Source organism: Coenobita brevimanus, chromosome 18, assembly GCF_032717465.1.
Source record: "Coenobita brevimanus isolate Jiangsu-jjx chromosome 18, ASM3271746v2, whole genome shotgun sequence".
Taxonomy (NCBI): Eukaryota; Metazoa; Arthropoda; class Malacostraca; order Decapoda; family Coenobitidae; genus Coenobita; species Coenobita brevimanus.
Window position 1 is genome coordinate 17,801,787 of NC_136971.1, and position 15,374 is coordinate 17,817,160.

A 15,374-nucleotide genomic window follows, 5' to 3' on the forward strand; every position below is an offset into this window, starting at 1 on the left:
CCGACTTCATACTCCCAAAGCTGTCTCAGTCCACCCAGCCCAATCCCACTGCAGTACATTCAGTCTCATTCTGCCCTGCCAACCCCGTTCCACCCATTTCTGCCATGCCTTCCCCCATCCCGCCCTACTTTTCCTGCTCCTCCCCATCCCTCTCGACGCTGCTCTGCCCTCTCCCACCCTTTTCCTTACCCAACCCCCTCTCTTCCCTCTCGGACCTTGCCCCCACCTCTGTGCTTCATTCTAGTCCTCCCCTTCCCCCTTTCCATGACCAGCTCTGCCCTACCCCACCTTACTATTTTCCACTCCCATCCCACCCCACCTCACCCAACCCTACATCTCCCTACCCCATCATACCACACCTTCATCCCTGCCTCATCTCCACCCTCAACACCATCCTACTCTACCGTGCCCTGCCCTATCCCGCCTTACTCCAATCTTCTTATTCTGCCTTAGCCTTACTTAGCTGTTTCATCCTCCCTACCTTGCCCCACACACTCGTTCCCACCCCACCCATATCTTCTCTCCCCCTCTACCTTTGCTCTTCACTCTCTTGCCTACTCCCCCTCTCTTTTTTTTCTCTATTTTCTCTCTCCCTTCACCCCCTGTTTTCCCCACACTTTCCTTCCTCTTCCTTTTTTTTAACACTTTCTTCATCCGTATTGTTTCACCTTTTATTTTTCTCCTAGCTCCCCTCCCCCCTTTTTTTTCCACCTCATCGTTATCCTCTCTACCTTTTTTTTTTTTTTTTCTCCCCACCCCTCGTGTCCCCCAACGGTCTTTTTTCCCCTCTTCACCTCATCATTATCCCCTCACTCCTCTCTCTCTGTGTTAGAAGGGGGCTTAATGTGAGGGTCACCTATAGCTGCCTGCTTTTACAAATGACTATAGTCGCGGCGCACGACTCTGAGGTTGTTTTTATCGTGCCCTGGCAACCTGTCATTCAAAAGTGAGTCTGATTTCATGTATAATATGAGACGCATGTGTTACGTGTATAATATGTTCGTGTATAATAATATTCGTGCATAATAAATTCGTGCATAAGAATATGATTCGCGTATAATATAACAAGAAATTAGACGCACTTTTGAATGACAGGTTGCCAGGGTACGATAATGACAACCTCAGAGTCGTGCGCCGCGACTATATGCTCCCTGCTTACGAAGCGGCATGGTGTGTACTGCAGGAGAAAGGCAGCCTCAGCTCTAAAGTCAGCTGGTTTCACGTTCAGTTGAGCTTGAACCCAGCATAACACCAACCCCTTCTCTTTTATATGCACTGTTTTTTTCTTCCACCGTTTCCCTCTTTCATTCTCCACTCTCTCCTACCCTCCACTCGCCTCATTCATCTGTACTTCCTTTTTCTCCCACTCTCTCCCTCTTTAACTCTCCACCTTCCTACCGTCCACCCTCCCCATTCATATATCTCTGTGTTCTTTTCCTTTCAGTTCCTCCTCCCAATCCATCTTCCTTTTCTCACCCACCCCACAGTCTCAACCCACACCAGCTTACTCCACCACAATCCACTCTTCCTTATTCCATAAATTCCAGCCCATTCGTCTGCCACTCCCCACCCCACACCGCCTCTCTCCTCCGTACTAAGCCTCATCCTGCCTGATTCCACCCAACACCTAGCTTACAACCCTCGTCCCGTCCCTCGCCGCTTTTCCCCACGCACCACCACTCAATCCCACCCCACCAGACCCACCCCAACACCGCCCCACCTGTACCGCCTGTCCCTACACCGTCTTACCCCCACCACTTACACCACCACTCTTCCACCCCGTCTCGCCTCACCCTACTCCACGCTACACCATCCCACACCACACCTTCCCACCCTACACCTCCCACCCCACACTACTGCAACCCGCCCAACTCCACCCCACGGCACCCGACCCTACACTACAACACCCTCCACCACCACACTCCACTCCACCCCACCACCTTAACACTTACAAAGGGATCATAAGCAGGCAAACATTTACAGATCTTCCCTCGTCTGTCTTGTCTTTGCTTTTTGCCTTCCTACCTACTGCCATCTTGCCCCCCCCCCTCTCTCTCTCTCTCTCTCTCTCAGCTTCCTCCTTATGGCCATTCTCTTTCTATTTTCAAGGATGAGTTACCTTTAACCCGTCTCACTTTAATTTCCCAGTTTCTCCCTCTCATACATTTATTTTTTTCCTTCACATTTTTTTCTCTCTTGTTTCTGTACATTCATATTCTTAGTCAGTCAGCGGCCTTGCAGTTTTTTTGAGTATAGGTCAGTGAAGAAGGTGTCAGAGGTAGTTCAAAGTTTCATCCAGCAAGATCACCCTCATCAATTTTTATCCAATTTGTGCCATACTCGGTGGAAGGGTTGAGGGTTAGACATGAACTCAGGGATTCGATTTAGAAAACAAAACAGACTTCAGTTCACAGGGAAAGGTCAGGTTCGATCCGTGTGTCAGTGAGTGAACAAAAAACTAAAACAGTTCCTATATATATATATATATATATATATATATATATATATATATATATATATATATATATATATATATATATATATATATATATATGTAAAAGATCATTCCAGTTTTTACTCGATTTAAACCATAACTTTGTGGAAGGGTTCTAGATAAGGCAAGGATAATGGGATTCGAGTTTGAGAAGGTCACAGGGAAAGGTCAAATGTCAAGATAAGAGGACAAGATTAACTTAACAATTTTGATCCGATTTGGACCAAACTTAGTGGAATGGTTAGGGGTCAGGCATGGGTAAAGAATTTCGTTTTTGAGAGCAGTCGGATGAAGGTCAAGGTTACAGGACGAAGACAAACGTTCAGCCCTGAGACCAAGTACTGGGTGCGGGTATTACACTGTGTGAGCGGTCCTTCTTGTGTTAATTCATTCCTCCATTCACTCATGTTTTCATTCACCTATTCTTTCATTGTCTTCATATCATCCTTCATTCCAAACACTTACCCTCAGGAGCTTTTTTCATTTATGTTCCTGACTGTATATAAACTTGATATTCCCTTCCTCTTGGCCCAGTAGTTCATCTGCGTGCTACACACCTTCGCATGTCACCACTTTGGCTCAAATACTCACGCTGTCATTCATCTCTTCCGCATTTCCTTACCCTGTGTTTCATTCACCTCTTCATTCCATACCCTCTCTCTGTTTCATTCACCTCTTCCTTCATTGCTGCATTCTTTATTTTGTTTCATTCACCTCTCCCTTCATTGCTTCATTCGTTACATCGTTTCGTTCATCTCTTCCTTCATTGCTTCATTCTTTACGTCGTTTCATTCACCTCATCCTTCATTGCCTCATTTTTTATATTTCATTCACCTCTTCCTTCCATCTTTACTCTGCTTCATTCTCCTGTTATTTCATTGCAGTGATCATTTCTCTGTTTCATTCACCATTTTCCGTCATCCCTTCATTCCCTTCGTTTATTCTGTTTCAATCACATGTATCTTTTTTCCTTCCATTACTCGTTTATCCCCTGTTTCATTCACTTCTTTCTTTATTCCTTCATTCATTGTATTAATCTCATTCACCTCTTCATTCCTTGCCCCCTGTTTCATTCACCTCTCCATTCCTTACTCTGTTTCATTCATCTCTTCATTCCTTGCTCTCTGTTTCATTCACCTCTTCATTCCTTACCCTCTGTTTCATTCACCTCTTCATTCCTTACCCTTTGTTTCATTCACCTCTTCATTCCTTACTCTGTTTCACTTACCTCTTCATTCCTTACTCTTTCATTCACCTCTTCATTCCCCACCTCTTTTTCATTCACTCAACCCCCTGTTTCATTCATATCTTCACTCCTCACCCTTATTCCACTCACCTCTTCTTTAATCTAACATCTCTTCCTTCCACTCACTCCAAAGGCCGGTGGAAAAGTGGCAGAGGTGTAAATAGTAAAGACAACAACGCCTTTACTCTCACTAACATACTCGCCTCAAATACTTCAATAAGGTGACGCATTTTCTCAGTTCTTCCTAATACCTTCTCAAGATGTTTTATTCAGCTTTGGAGAGACGTTTGGAACTGAAGGGGTTAGCTACATATCCCCCACTAATCTCCCTCACAGAAGAGAGAAAAATCGTCCTCAGAAATCTCCCTCAAGCTGAGTAAAATCGTCTGGTAGTAGCTCGACAAGGGGAAAATGTGTCATTGGATTGAAAAGGCTTATTGATTATATTCCTGCAGGCTTACTGTGCTTAGATAAGACTTGATATATGTACGTAGATTATGTCCACACTAGTTTATTGTGCACCAGGTCACCCCTCGCTTCATGCTTATATATGTAAACATTTTTCCTATGCTTAGAGAACACTGTAGAGGATGAGAATTTTTTACCATTTGTCTAGATTTAATTCTGTATTTTTCATATGGAGATGTATTTTTGTGTGTGTTCCTTCTTCACATCCCTCACCCCCCCTTTCCAGCCGGTCAGTGTCGCTCTGTACAATCGGAGACAAAAATTCGCCTACTATTTCACGTCTTCTGCTTGTCACATTGCTTGCTAGTATTCCTGATCTTGAGAAACGCTTGGTATGTTTTTATGCCCATTGATGGATTCTCCTTACGTTGCGTCAGGGAGGAAAGTGACGCAGTGTGACGCAATACAGCTTACCCTTGACGTAGACGCAGTGGAATAGTTAGCAACGAACTTTTGTCCCCGACTCTACACTCCCTAAATTAGCAGAAAGTAAGCAAGTGAGTTGTTTACATACGCCCTGACCGAGCGTAAGGGTGACTTTGATACCCCCCCCCCCTCTCAGCGAGCGTGAAGCCTTTGTCACTATTGTTGTGTTGTTGACCTTTGGGACCCTTTCCTTCGTATTGTGAAGACGGGGTTGGGGGTATGTGGCCCCCCCCCTTCGTTTCCTTCCTACCTGCCTACCTACCTACCAACCTACCTACCTCGTTGCACCTGCATCTCCTTCACTTTGAGAGAGAGAGACCTTCCTTTGATCTGTGTTGATCCCTTCAGTCCGATGGCGTTCTTTTATTGTTACTACTACAGACGATTTTATTCATCTTCAAAGGGACTCTCTCTCTCTCTCTCTCTCTCTCTCTCTCTCTCTGTTATTTCCCCCCTACAACTGTGTCCCTTTTCATAAAATCTCCCCCTCATTTATCTCTCTCTCCCTCCCTCTTTTGTGTCCCTCCCATCCTCCTGTCATCTCTCCCTCCCATATATCCTCTCCAATTTGTCTCCCTTTCTGTCGTCTCTCATGTTATCTCTCCCTGTTGAGTCTCTTCCTGTTGTTCTCCCTAGTATCTCCTCGTCTTATTGTCTCCCTTCCGTCTCTCCCTCCCTATTAGTTACTCTTTGTCACTCCACCCTTGCTGTCTCTCCTCAGGTCCTCCCTTGTCTCTTTTGTATCTCTCCCTTTTACTGTCACCTTGTTGCTGCCTTTCTCTGCTGTCTCTCCCTCCTGTCATTCTCCCTGCTCTCTCCCTACCTGTTGTCCTCCCTTCCGTTTATTCCTCTCTTGTCTCTCCTTGTCTCTCTCATTTTCCTCCCTACTGTTTCTCCCTGTTATTTGTCTCTCCCTGTTGAATATCTTTTCTCTCCCTTTTTTTTTTCTCTCTCTCTCTCCCTCTTTACAAGTTTTCTCTTCCTCAGTGTTCTCTGTTATCTCTCCCTTTCTGTTGTCCCCCTCTTGTCTTCTTTTTCTCTCCCTGTTGCCTCCCATTAGTCGCCCTCTTCTCTCCCTGTTGCCTCCATTTTCTCTCCCTGTTAGCTCTTTCCACTTGTTTTCTTCCTGTTGTCCGTCTGTTGATTTTCCCTCTTGTTTCCCTGTTGGCGTTCCCTCCCTTTTGTCTCCCTGTTGGCTCTCCCTCCAGTTTGTCTCCCTGTTGGCTACCTGTTGACTATCCCTCCCTGTTGTCTCCCTGCCGTCTCCATCTTCTCACCCTGTTGCCTCACGTTTTTCTGTCTCCCTCTTCTCTCCCTGTTGCCTGTTTTTTTTTTCTTATTCTCTCCTTCCCCGTTGTCTCTCACTTTTCTCCCTCATTGCTGTCTCTGTCTCCCTCTCCCTGTTGCGTCAGCTTTTTCTTAGTCTCCCTTTTATCTCCCTGTTCTCTTTCTCTTTGTTGTCTCCTTCGGTTTTATCTTCCTTTTGTCTCTCCCTCCTCTCCTTTCACCCTTTGTTTCTCTCCCTGTTGCCTCCCTGTATGTTATCTCCCTGTTGTGCGGTTGTTCTCTCTTATCCCCATTAATCTCCCTTCCTTTTGTCTCCTTCCCATATCTTCCCTCTTGCCTCTAAGCTTTCTCTCCCTTTTTTCTCACCCTACCTTTTGTCTCTCTCTCTGCTGTCTCTCCCTTTTTTCACCCAAGTTTTTCTTCTTTTTGTCTCACACTTCCAATTGTCTCCCTTCCCTGTTGTCTCTCCCTATGTTCTCCCTCCGTTGTTTTCTCCCTGTTCTCTCTCTCTCTCTCTCTCTCTCTCACACACACACACACACACACACACACACACACACACACACCATATTCCCTGTCTCCCATCCCCTTTATCTCCCTGCATTGTCTCTCCCTTCCTGTTTTTTCCCTCCCTCCCTCTCTGTCTCCTGCAATTGTCTCCCAAGCTGGTCTTCCATATAGGTATCTCTTCATCTCTCCCCTCCTTCAGGATATCTACCTTCCTCCTTCCTTGTCAAATATCTCTCCTTCCCTCTCGACTATCTCCTCATTTTGTCTCTCTCCCTCTTTTACCCGCAATTATCTCTCCCTCCTCCCAAATGTCTCTCCCATCTCTCCCCCTTTGGGTATCACTGCCTCCCTCTTATCTCTCCCTCCCTCCAAAGTCTCTCGCTCCCTTCCAACTGTCTCTCCCTCCCTTCCAAATCACTCCCTTTCTCCTACATGTTTCTCTTTCCCTCCCATACACCTTTCTCTCCCCTTCGCATATGTCTCTTCCTTCCTCCCCTCAAATATCTCTCCCTCCCTCCCCAGTGTTTCTTCCTCCCTAATGTCTCTCCCTCACAGTCCCTTTCTCTCTCCCTCCCAGATGTCTCCCCTTCTCCAGTCATGTCTTCTAAGCTCTTTCTCCCCCTCTGTTTCTCCCTCCTTCTCCCAGCGGTCTCTCCTTCCTTCCCCAGTTGTCTCACTCTGTCCACATTCTCTCTCTCTCTCTCTCTCTCTCTCTCTCTCTCTCTCTCTCTCTCTCTCTCTCTCTCTTCCCAGTGTCTATCCCGCCCTCCCCTAGTTCACTCTCATCCTCTCCGAAATTCCTCTCCCTTTCAAATGTTCCACACCTTCCCTGCCAACTATCTCTCCCGCCCACACTCGTCTCTTATTCCCTCTCCAATGTCTCTCACCCGCGCAGTTGTCACGCTCTCCCAGTGTCTCTTTCGCCACCAGTTGTCTCGCGCTCCTCAACGCCTCTCACTCCCTCCAAATATCTCTCCCCCCTGAATGTCTGCCTCCGTCCCTCCCAGATGCCTCTCCCTCCCTCCCAGATCTCTTCCTCACGCACACAGTAGTCTCTCCCTGCCTCCCCAATGTCTCTCCACTGCCCCATGTGACCGGATCGTGTCTCTCTCCCTTACAGCCGGGTCGAGTGATAAGGACAGCCTCTCCAAAGGTTAGAAAGAACACCCATTATATTTTTTTTAACCATAGTCTAATATACCAAACTGTTCTCTTTACCATGACACCAATTTCCTCTCGTAACCATAATTTAAGCTGTAATCCTAACACAAAGCCATCTCTCTCTTATATAACTATAGTCTAATACCTAACTACAATTTCTAGCTACCGGTATAATCTAGAGTGTAGTACCACCTAACCTTTCCCCTAACTATGGTCCATGCTGCTTGTCCCAATATACAGAGTGTCACAAAAGCTTAGAACCAGTGGGTATGTTTGCGGAAGGGCTTCTCTGGCACACGCAACACCCGAGTGAACACTTGCTTGAACCGCTGTCCTCCTTTTTGCCCTGTGGTTCCAAACTTCTGCGACACCCTGTAGATACCATGTTAGAATTACGTTTTTCTTAGAGTTACGGTTTGTGTGTTTTTTAGTGAGTAGGGCTAATGAACCCCCCCCCCCCTTTTTTTTTTTTTTTTTTTTCACCTATCTCCTCTTGCTGGAATGGTTGGAGTTGCTGCCTTCTTGTGTGTGTGTGTTCATTCAACTCTGGGCATAGAATCAGTGGCCCGTCCCCTAAGGCCCCGTCAGTCCTCCTACGTACCGTACACCACTTGTCCATCTCGTTCCACGTCCATCGCTCACTCATGCATAAGTTACAGTCTCCATTATCCTCCTGACGCATAGAACTTTGTTATTTTCCTCACCAGTAATGCGCTGACGGACTTTTTATTTCTCTTACTTTTGTACTGGTCAAGAAATGGGTAATAGTTTCATCTACCCTCGTACCACAGTGAAAGTCCAGAGGTACACGCACACGCCCTAGTCCTTACCCTCCCTCTTCCCTCAGTTCCTGCACAGCGTCATCGCCAGCTGCTCCCCGTACAGTCTAAACAAAACGTCAAATTACAACTTCATTCCCCCCCAGCCCGGGGAGCGCGGTAGCTCGGTGGTAGGGTGTCGGGCTCGTAATCGTGAGGTTGCGAGTTCGCGCCTCGCCCGGTGGCTGGCTTGCTGGGTAGCGCTGTCCTGTAACCCTGCAGGGCTATATGATCTGATGAGATCTAGCTCGGGGATTAATGCCATCCCCCCAGCCCAATATATTTTGCATTTTATTCTGCTGTGATTGAGCGGTGTGGTTAAGTATATGTGGAGAGTTTTTAAAATAGGTTAGTTATAGCCTAAATTAACTTCTTTTACCTCAAGATGTGACCTGTGAGTCAAATAAATTCGTCTGGAGAAGTAAAGAATTGTCACCGTTCTTAAAGTGTAGACTGAACAAGGGCCCTCCAGTTTGGGGTAAGATTAGAGGCCGAGAACAAACTTTTGCTGACGAGTGTACCGCAGACTGAAAACACCTGGACCTTTTTTTTTTTTTTTTAAGTGCGAGAAAGAAGGAACCATAGGCCGCGAGCCTGCCATAATTGTTCCTTCCAAGAAAAAAACAAAATACAAGAGAGAGCCAAATTCAAGATCCGATCATTTTGAGATGCCTGGACACACTGCGTTTGAAATACTGGAGATCATAGGCAGCAGGAAATACAGACAGAGGGAGACAGTTCCAGAGTTGACCTGATGCATAAATGAAGGACTGGGAGTAACGGTTAACTCTTGCATTAGAGAGGTGGACAGAAAAGGGATGAGAGTTTGCTGCTAGACGGGTACTATGCACCCGTCTTAGAGGTGGTGGAATGCATGCAGACAGTTCAGAGGAGCAGTGACCATTGAAGTAGCGATGAAAAAGAGATAAAGATGCAACATTGCGGCGAAGAGACAGAGGTTGAAGGGAGTCGGTAAGAGGAGGAGAGTTAATGAGTCGAAAATCCTTTGACTCCACCCTATTGAGAAGAGCTGTATGTGGGGAGCCTCCCCACACATGAGAGTTGTACTCCACACAGAGGCGGATAAAACCCCTGTATAGAGTCAACAGTTGTGCAGGGGTAAAGAAGGAGCGGAGTCGGCTTAGCACATTCCCTTCAGTAATTTTGCGCTAGCTGTTCAAGTTTTATCGCGTCTGTGTGACCCCGTGACCTTTATTTATTCATTCATTCTTTGACTGCATGGACTTGTTTTTTTTTTTTTTTTTTTTTTTTTGCCGTGAGTGTGTGCTTTTCACTCACCCATTCATCCATCCACTCCTTCCTGCATTCCTTTCATTCACCCAAGCTCATGTTTCAGTGTCTGTGGTTACCGTGGATTACCTTGGCTTCATTCATGCCTCTCGTAATTCCTCTTTCTTGCAATTGCTGGCCTTCTTCAACACCTTCACTGCGATGATGTATTAGTTTATCCATTCTAGCATCGCACAGTCTATTTAAGGTTAAGAGAGGCTTGTCGAAGAGGAAGGGGGACACACGGCCATCATTAGTCCCTTCAGTAAACGATATTTCCTTAGCTAAATAGTCAGGAAACCATTTACAGCGCTGGGTGGTAACCATATAACCTACCCACACGTGTTCCCTGTTTGTCAGTAAGTGGGTTGGCGGAGGGTTGATGCGCTTCCCCCCCTCCCCCCCCCAAAAAAAAAAAGAATACTAACTCGAAGACAAACGGCCACCCCTTTTGGGATTGTGGTGTCTGGCTATAGATAGATAGATAGGTAAATACAGTCATCTGGAGAAAACAAAAATAAAATGGATGAGATTGCCATTTTTCTCACGTTCATGCAAGATGGTCCCCACACGGCTATAGCACACTTAAATCCTTCTGTGCAAATTGCCGTGGATGAATAGACAAGAACATAGGATACCAAGATTTGTGCTGGTATGGTTAGCCCTTTTAAAAGCCTAAATTAAAAGAGAAATGGGCGCTTTTAGGGAAGGAATGATTATACCAGGTTTGGGGTGAACTGGTTAAGGTATCAAGAAATGGCACCATATTGAAAATTGTTTGGGGGAAAGAACAAGGAAGAAAAAAGAAACTAAACAACTACAGTACATCTCCTCCATGATACAGAAGCCTAAAATTACGCCATGGGATTGAAGGGACTAACCACTTCAGTCCCACGATGTATTTTTCATTTTGATAAGTTCACCCTCTACGATTACATTCAACTTAAAGGTGATCTCTGACAGTGGATGGGAATAAAGGCTCTGTCCAATTACTCTAGTTCAAAGCCTCTTTTAAGCTGACAGTAACAAGAGAAAGCCTAAGATACACGTCATCGATGGGAAGGGGTTACGAGGTCATTTATTTCCTTGTCATTCTTTCATATATATATTTTTTTATTTCTTACCATCCGTTCCATTTTGTTTTTCATTAATTATCTGTTATTGTTTTGTTGCTGTCGTTGTTATTGTTATTGTCATTGTTGTTCTTACTGTTGTTGTTGTTCAGTTATTCATTAGTCCAGCGTCTGCCTTTTGTCTCTCCCTTCCTCCCTCCCTCCACGTTATCTCTCCTTCCCTAATCATTATCATTTTATCATTCTTCAGCCCATCCCGCGCCTTCGAAAGTGACCCCTTCATTATGCACTCCACGTTTTCACTGACTGTCAACGATTTTTAAGAATTAGAAACATTAATGGCTTTTAGATGGCCATTGACCTATAATGGGCGCGTTCACAAACTCAGGAGTTGCCAGTGATCGCCGGGTAACTACCTCGGAGTCCGACGAGATATTTTTTGGTCGAGTTTGTTTGTTTGTTTGTTAGTAACATTACGGGAAAAACAGCTGAATGAAATTACATGAAACTTTCAGGGTTTGTGGGCACTGGTCCCCAAAGAAACTGATAAAATTTTGGAGGTAATTGAGTGACCTTGAAAGGTCATAATCAGGGTCACGGATTTTCAAAGGGCTATAACTTGAAAACGGTTGAAGATAGAGGTATTTACTGTAAGGAACATAAAGGAACTCGTAGTATGGGCTTTTATTTGGGACCAAGACCTTTGACTTTGAAAGGTCAGACTCAAGGTCACGGATATTCAGGGGGCTATAACTCGAAACTGGTTGAAGATGAGAGATATTTACTATTTTCGACTCATAGGAAATCCCATATGGGTTTTTAATTGGTACCATGACCATTGATCGTAAGTGACCGTAAAAGATCAAACTCAGGGTCACGGATATTCAGGGGACTATAACTCGAAACTCGCTGAAGAGATATTTACTATTACCAAGATATAGGAAGTCTCGTAGGGGCTTTCATTTGACAGCATGGCCTTTGACCTTGAGTGACCATGAAAGGTCAAACGCAAGATCACGAATTTTCAGAGGACGTAACGTGAAAACATTTGCGCCATTGCCGTAGACTTTAATTGTGCACTGACACTGAATGGCAGAAACGAGTCAGTGTTTAACAGCAATTAAATAATTTCTGTCGGGCGAGGTTTGTTATGCCTGTTACCACTAGTCTTTTTATGAACTCGGTCAACTACTCCCACCTCGCACAGCCGTATATTTTCTAAAATCCTTTCCATATTGAAGAGTACATAAATTCAATACTATAATCATTGGTCATTATATCCGTTTTCTGGATATGATGTACTAAGTAAAATACTGCAGAACAGTTACTAGGATGCGTGAAATGACAAGTGGTCTGTCAGCATTCATATTACTGGAAGTCTCGCTGCATGTTTAATTTGAAATGCTTATCATTTAGTTGTCAAAGAGATAAATGTTTCATCTGGCAAATGCATGAGAGAATATACCGACTATCTATATATATAAAAGAGTCGTGTTGTTTGTTTGTCCTTCAGTCACGCCCAAACCAAGGGCCAGAGACCCCCAGGCCCATATATATTCTGAATCAGGGTGACCGAGGGATGGTTTCAGGGGAGTCAAAATTAAGATCTAGGTTATTTAATGTCACCGGTAGAGTGTTCACTTTTTTGGCCCGGGCAACACTGGGTACTTCTGCAGCCCAGTTTTTGGCATGGAGACTCACATGACCTCCAGTTTGGATATAGGCTACGTGAGGATGACATCCGAGGTCATCTGAGGTCACCAGTAACACACGCTCGAACAACTGGACCCAGCAGCCCAGTTTTTGGCAAGGAGACTCACATGACCTCCAGTTCGGACACAGGCTGTATGAGATTGACCTCCAAGGTCATTTGAGGTCACTGGTCGGAGGTTATTTGAGGTCACCGGTAATACACGCTCGAATGACTGGACCCAGAGGCCCAATTTTTGGCATGGAGACTCACGTAACCCCCAGTTAGGATATAGGCTATTTGAGGTCACCGGTAATAGTAAACAAGTGTGCACAAATATTGTGCGTTAGTCTGCGGAAGCTGAAATAGAAAGTTCCAGGACCTCTTATAATCCCTGTTCAAAAGCATAAGAGGTACATGGTCTTTCTGGAGTAGAAAGAAAGATTGAACTAGAACAAACAGGATTAGAGTGTTTGCCTTGTTGGCCCGGCAGCGCCGGGTACCCCTGCTAGTACATTATAAAACATGCGCAATTTATGAAACCGAAATCATGCGAAGACGAAGCCGCCGACCGAAATCGCAAGTACCGATGTTTCCAGGAAGATAACAAAACTTGGCACAGGCGTGTGCATACAATCTCCATCTGATTCCTATAAATATTTTGCAGCCAACGACTTCATGCCAGCATCTTGTATAGATATAGAAGTCTGAAAGTTTTATTTAATTAAAACTATAATTAAAAACATGACTGGAAAAGTAAGTACTCGGTTTTAAGCTACGAAGATAATTTGTCCCGACGTTTAGACGGTTAGTTTTGATAGTTTCGCGATTCCCTTCAGCTTAATCATAGTGAAGCTTCTTTTCCCTATTCATTGAGTAAATATGTTCATAATATTACACTTATGAACGAAGTGATAAAGGAAGCATTACAGAACAGTAGTTTAGTTGACCCATTTTCATTCTGCAAATTGAGTTATCGGGTGAAGATTGGCAGCTTAGGGGGGTTTGTGAACGCTCCTATTGACCTCTTCCCAATCCCGATGTTGGGTGAGGGAGTGGGTGGGTTTATGAGTAAGGGAGGGAAGAATTGAGTGAGAAAGTGAGGGAGGGAGTGGATGGATAAGAGAGGGAGAAAGTAAGAGTGTGTGAGATAGGGTATGTGTGTGTGTGTGTGTGTGTGTGTGTGAGAGAGAGAGAGAGAGAGAGAGAGAGAGAGAGAGAGAGAGAGAGAGTGAGCCTTCGTAAGCGAATGAGGATGGGAATGAGTAAGAGTTTAAGTAAGGGCGTACCTTAGTGAGTGAGGATTTATGTGAGTGAGGGTGAGTGAGTGAGGGAGGAACGGTGAGGATGAGTGAGTGACGGTGTACAGTAGGTGGGTGAGGAAGGATCCGAGAGAGAGAGAGAGAGCATGGGTGAGCGAGCGAGCAAGGGTTTGGGTTATTAAGTGAGAGTGAAAGCACCATTGAGGGTAAGAACTACGAGAGAGAGAGAGAATGTAACTGTGAGTTTGGGGTAGTGAGGGTAAAAATGAATAAAACCATGAATATGAAAAATGGCAGCAGGTAACGGTGGACTGATGAATGAATAACTCGATCAATGTTGAATGTGAAGAAAATATGAGTGAATGCGTGATGAAGGCGGTGGTTCAATCGGTAGAGAGTTGGCCTGCAGTCCTGACGGACCCGGGTTCAAATCCCGCTGAGGCAGGGAAGAGTTTAAGGATTTGAATTTCATAATATCAGACTTTACTGATCTACCAGAAGACCTGCCGACATGTCGTACAAATACCCCCGCTAATACCAATACACCAGTCCTGTATGAGACGGCCCTGGCATGTATTCAGTATGGACGATGGGTGTTAGCGCCGAAGTGGTGACATGTAGAGGTGTGCGGTACGTAGGACTACTGGGCCTTGAAATCAGGCTGTGAAGCCTATGCCCAGAGTCGGTCACATAAAAAAAAAAAAAGAATAAGGGAGAGGATGGTGAATGTGTGATGAGTAAGGGAGGAGATGGTGAATGTGTGATGAATAAGGGAGGAGATGGTGAATGTGTGATGAATAAGGGAGGAGATGGTGAATGTGTGATGAATAAGGGAGGAGATGGTGAATGTGTGATGAATAAGGGAGGAGATGGTGAATGTGTGATGAATAAGGGAGGAGACGGTGAATGTGTGATGAATAAGGGAGGAGATGGTGAATGTGTGATGAATAAGGGAGGAGATGGTGAATGTGTGATGAATAAGGGAGGAGATGGTGAATGTGTGATGAATAAGGGAGGAGATGGTGAATGTGTGATGAATAAGGGAGGAGATGGTGAATGTGTGATGAATAAGGGAGGAGATGGTGAATGTGTGATGAATAAGGGAGGAGATGGTGAATGTGATGAATAAGGGAGGAGATGGTGAATGTGTGATGAATAAGGGAGGAGATGGTGAATGTGATGAATAAGGGAGGAGATGGTGAATGTGTAATAAGGGAGAAGATGAGTGAATGTGTGATGAATAAGGGAGGAGATGGTGAATGTGTGATGAATAAGGGAGGAGATGGTGAATGTGTGATGAATAAGAGAGGAGATGGTGAATGTGTGATGAATAAGGGAGGAGATGGTGAATGTGTGATGAATAAGAGAGGAGATGGTGAATGTGTAATAAGGGAGGAGATGGTGAATGTGTGATGAATAAGAGAGGAGATGGTGAATGTGTGATGAATAAGAGAGGAGATGGTGAATGTGTGATGAATAAGGGAGGAGATGGTGAATGTGTGATGAATAAGAGAGGAGATGGTGAATGTGTGATGAATAAGGGAGGAGATGGTGAATGTGTGATGAATAAGAGAGGAGATGGTGAATGTGTGATGAATAAGAGAGGAGATGGTGAATGTGTGATGAATAAGAGAGGAGATGGTGAATGT

General features: G+C 45.0%; 1 protein-coding gene across 1 annotated transcript in view; it reads left to right on the top strand.

Annotated features, from left to right (window-relative positions):
• Positions 1–15,374, top strand: part of LOC145391409 (solute carrier family 4 member 11-like) — a 207,066-nt gene that overhangs the window by 59,301 nt on the left and 132,391 nt on the right. Inside the window, exon 2 of the mRNA XM_080266016.1 lies at positions 7,552–7,584. The gene's annotated coding sequence lies outside the window, so the exon portion shown is untranslated. The remainder of the gene's footprint in view (positions 1–7,551; positions 7,585–15,374) is intronic.